Below are 5,033 nucleotides of genomic sequence, written 5' to 3' on the forward strand. Positions count from 1 at the left end.
CAAAGGCAGCATTTTCCAGTTTCGGATGCAGTCGTCAGTTCAGCGTTGATTCTGCTCGAGTACCAGACACGCTAGTTCTGTCTAGTCGTATTGGAAACATGCTTGTTCTTAAGCTCTCAGTTGTTATTGGGAATATGCTTGTCCTTATGTTATAGTTGTATTGTAGGGAACACGCTTGTCCCAGAGCTATCTGGTTGTTATTGGAACATGTTTATTATAAAAGCTGTAGTCGTATTGGGAAAATGCTTGTTCTTAAGCTGTAGTTGTATTGGGAACATGCTTGTTCTTAAGTTATAGCTGTATTGTTGGGAACATGCTTGTTTCAGAGCAATCCGGTCGTTATTCATAACATGCCTGTTCTTAAAGCTGTAGTTGAATAGGAAACATGTTTTTCTTAAGTCTATCTGGTGTTATTGAGAAGATGTTGCTTAAGCTTTTAAGGTATTGACAACATACTCATTAGGTCATCCGTTAAAGGCAACATGATTGTTGCTACAGGTTATGCGGGTTTTGGCAACATACTTGTTTTGGTCATTTGGTTAAGGACAACATGCTTGTTGCTTAAAGGGGTCATATGATGTTGCTAAAAATATGCTTGTTCTTAAGCTACCTGGTCATTATTGGGAACATGCTTCTTCTTAAGTTATAGCTGTATTGTTGGGAACATGCTGTTCCAGAGCAATCCGGTCGTTATTCGGAACATGCTTGTTCTGAAAGCTGTAGTTGAATTGGAACATAGGACACCTATAGGAACACAACGCCTATATCAGCATTCATATATAAGGTCCCTCAGTATTATCAGCAGTTTTCGCATTGCTCAATAGCTAATTACCCTTCTCCATCCCCAGCTCCTCCTCTGCCAGTCAGGATTCAGCCTTCTGATTATACTCATTAGGTCATCCGTTAAAGGCAACATGATTGTTGCTACAGGTTATGCGGGTTTTTGCAACATACTTGTTTTGGTCATTTGGTTAAGGACAACATGCTTGTTGCTTAAAGGGGTCATATGATGTTGCTAAAAAGAACATTATTTTGTGTATTTGGCTCAGGGAGTTCTTGCCCAGAACAGAACCATACCGCCAATCCAAACTGTATGCTAATTGTCAATCATCTTTGACGATAGTGGTCCTGACAGAATTCTGTAATTTCTTAACCATTTATGTTTTTATTTTGTTTGCATGGGACAGTAGTAAAAAGTAACTATATAAACATACATGCTTATAATAACTATCAATAAAGGATTTGTAAAGATTTTAATATTTCTGAAGCTGAGAATACCTAAATAATTTAATGATTTAAGTTTGTTTAAACGTATATAAAAGAAGATTTCAGAAGCAAAAGCCTCTAAGTGAAATTTTCTCCTAAAATGAGCATTTTTCTCAGGCTCCTATGTTTATGTTCAGTTATTTCATGTTAATGGCGATGAAAAGAACCTATTCACTGCCATTAAAGTGAAACTGCTGAACCTACACATAGGAGCCTGATAAAAATGCTCATTTTAGAAGAAAATTTCAAACGGCACTTAGAGGCTTTTGCATCTGAACTCTTCATATATCGATTACATTTCTATGTTAGGCCCAAATACATTCAAACACTGAAGAAAAACCTAATTCTTGAACATAACTGTAAAAAAAGTTAACGCAGACTGCAGCACTGCAGAACTGCAGAACTTTCCTCATTAATCAGATCATTTTGGCATGCACACATTACATAACTTAATAGCCATCGGCACTGAGAACGTCGAGCACAATTCATGTTCACAAAGCCATGTCCTCATGTAACACTGATGACAGCATCGAGACAGACATCAACAAACATCTGAGGTTGTTGGCACAAGAGATTCTGAAAAGTTGCTCACTTGATTACCATTTATTATTGTGTCAGGATTTATTGCTCCAAACACTCTCCCCTCTTGTTATCTCTTCAATAGCTCTGAGGTTGCCCGAGGAAGTTTAGCCATACTTTCCAAGCCGACTGACAGCCGACTACAATATGATGAACAGCGTCTTTGAAATGCAGGTCAAGTTACTCACAAGCTCGGTGCTTCCTTGAGAGGGTGAATGGAAAAAACATGTGTTTATCCGAGCCGGAGAAAAACACTGTGGAATCCTCTTTCCGACTCATTCATTATAGGCCTCTGGCAGAGAGAGCCAATCAGGCCAGACCAAAGACTTTTCAGACTCCCAAGGACACACCAGAGGGAATCGTGTGGGTCTAGTTGAGCAAACGCACATACACTCGCGAATACACACACACACACAAATGCTACGGGCTAAAAAAAGACACTACGGTTTTTGGGCTGCCCTTGAAACTGAACAGGCACGCATAAAGTCACACAAACAGCCCAAATGACAACTTAAAAAAAGTGCTTAAAAAAGACGGAGGTTGCCGAAATGACAGCCTCCACCAGGATTATGTTCTGTGCGAACACCAGCCCTGAGGGAAAGTGCCGGTTGCCCTGCCAACGTGTCTGCAGAAATGACAAGTGAGCTGTAAACCACAGCAGGAGGGGCCACGCCCTTCAGCTCTCCTTCAGGGGCCCCCTTAGGGCACCACAGTTCCCAGAATGCACCTGGCCCTCCTCACTACCATTGAGTCGAAAGCCTTTTTTCCTCGTCCTATTTCCTTCCACTCAGTCAGGTAGAGCCTAACCAATAATGGCAGCCTGACTGTGGTATTGGCAGCGTGTGCAGGGTTCAGGGTGACTGCTGTAGGAAAGTTCAGCCAAGTCGTTCTGTGGAGTCACTTTAGAGGATTACTCACATCCTCTGGCCATCCCAGCCGCCCCGAGTGACAGTCCCGCTGATGGATGACTGCAGATGGAGAGATGAAAACAACTGACACAGTTGGTCTCCACTTTTAAATATTAACACATTGCTTACGAGTAAGACTTAGCACTGATTTCAAGATCATGACCAGTTTGGGCTCATTTTCCAGGAGAACACGCATAAATGCCCAGCTTATTACTGTTCCTGTAATAAGTTGCACTGGATAAATTAAAAAAAAGTGTTGGCGAATGACTGCATGCTTCATGTCTGGCTTTATATATCAATCATTTGTTTCTGCACATTCTGTGGTGACATACAGTGTGTGCATAAAGTGCATGCTAAGTCTGAATCAAAAGATGATGTTATTTATTGGCATACATAGACATAAGAACCTCATTTAGGCTTCTATATTATATAAAGTTGCCCCAAAAAAGTATTTGGACACAACTACCACATTTAAAAAATATATATAAAGATAATTGCATTAAATGGGTCATGAACTGAGAAACCAAAATTCCTTTGATCTTTTGACATGTAAGAGGTCATTGTATTATAAAAACATCCTGTAAGTTTCAGAACTCAAAACGTTCTTGTTAGTCTAAAAACAGCTTATATTGAAGGCAGTCTGCCAAAACCACAGCTTGTGGAATGTTCTACTCTATGATGTAATAGTGTGGATAAGCACCGTCTCTGCAGCTTTAGATCAACACCTGCTTTGATGTCACTGCCTGTTTAGCCCCGCCCACCGATTTGTGCATGTAGTTTTACGAGAAAGACGAACACGCAGGTCTACGCAGAAACCAAACGATAAAGATGACTCTGAAGACGCTGTGCAGTGTCTATGCGTTGCCATCCTTCTGATCCCAATGTTAGGAAAGAGTAATGAACTTTTTTTAATGAAGATCCAGAATGCGTCATTAAAAACTTGGTCCTTTGTTCACTTCATTTTACCGCAAATTTGTTTACAATACAAATAAGGCACAATTCAATGTGGGATTTTCAAAAAGATTAAAACTAAAAGACGATGCTGTGCATTTATTAGATCTGACAGTAATGTCGCAACACAAGTGTGAGTAACTGTTTTCATTACGTGGTCACTATTGCTTTGTTTCTTTCTACAGATCGCTTGATATGTATTGAGTTATTTATGCGTTTTTAACCTAAATCACAGCAGCGTATGAGGAATGTATGCTGTCAAACATGCACAACTATTAGCCAATCATAGCAGTGGGTGTTTACTTCCGAGTCTACAATCCGCCATGCCTATTCAAACAGAGCATTCTGATGAGGGAGTCAAAAACAGGACAGAAAATAGCTTATTACTTCTAAATGATGTTTTTGATGTAAAAATCTTGATAACATTATAAGTGGACCTCAGAAAACAGTACAAAATAAAAATAAAGGCAGTTTAATAAACAAAACATGCACAAACAGAAAAAGGTAAAGCTGTCACTGAGGCTGTACTCTTTCAAAATGTACTATTATGCACCGCTTATGTAGTAATATGCAGGGTGCGAACTACGGGGGAGCTAAGGGGTGCTCTGCTCCCCTTAATAAGACATGGGCTCCCCTGAAAACGGGATTTGTGAAATTTTGGGGGTTCTCAAAAAATATTGACAATGTGTTATTTTGACGGGCAATTTCAGTTTTGTGTGATGTGATCATCGTGGATTATTATGTGTAAAATTGCAAAAATATCATTCATTCATGCATGACGGCGATTTAAACCTAATTCACTTCAATAAAGATAACTATACATGCTATTCTTGTCATGAGCATCAAGGTGTGGGGGCGCTGCGGTGCAAATTCCACTCATGTTTAGTACATGTTAACTCAAAGATTCGTAGAAAAAATATAAACGCTGGACTCTGTGGTCGATTCTGTGTTAAGGTAAGGCATGTTATTCACACTTATGTGTTGTGGCTGGGTTGTTATAGGTCTGCGTGACTCTCGATGTCTCGAGGCCTAATTGAACGGAGGAATTATGGTATTCTTCTCTAGCCTGACGACGAGTAACTTTAACCGTTGTTCATGTGAACTCAAAGACAGCCTGATGCTTTGTTTATAGACTATTTGTGGGTGGCTGTTTGTTGTTTCACCTATCAATTTGTGTCGATAAAGTATAATAGGGTAAATCCTGTATAGTGATTTATCCTATATACTGCTTGCATAAAGCAAGTAGTGCATACACTTGTAGCTGTTAAGTATCTTTGTAAGTCATTGTAAGCCCATTGTAAGCAAGCCCACACACAAAAAAAAAAAAGT

This window comes from Sinocyclocheilus rhinocerous, unplaced genomic scaffold (assembly GCF_001515625.1).
Source record: "Sinocyclocheilus rhinocerous isolate Xijiao unplaced genomic scaffold, SAMN03320098_v1.1 scaffold756, whole genome shotgun sequence".
In the NCBI taxonomy this organism is placed as follows: domain Eukaryota; kingdom Metazoa; phylum Chordata; class Actinopteri; order Cypriniformes; family Cyprinidae; genus Sinocyclocheilus; species Sinocyclocheilus rhinocerous.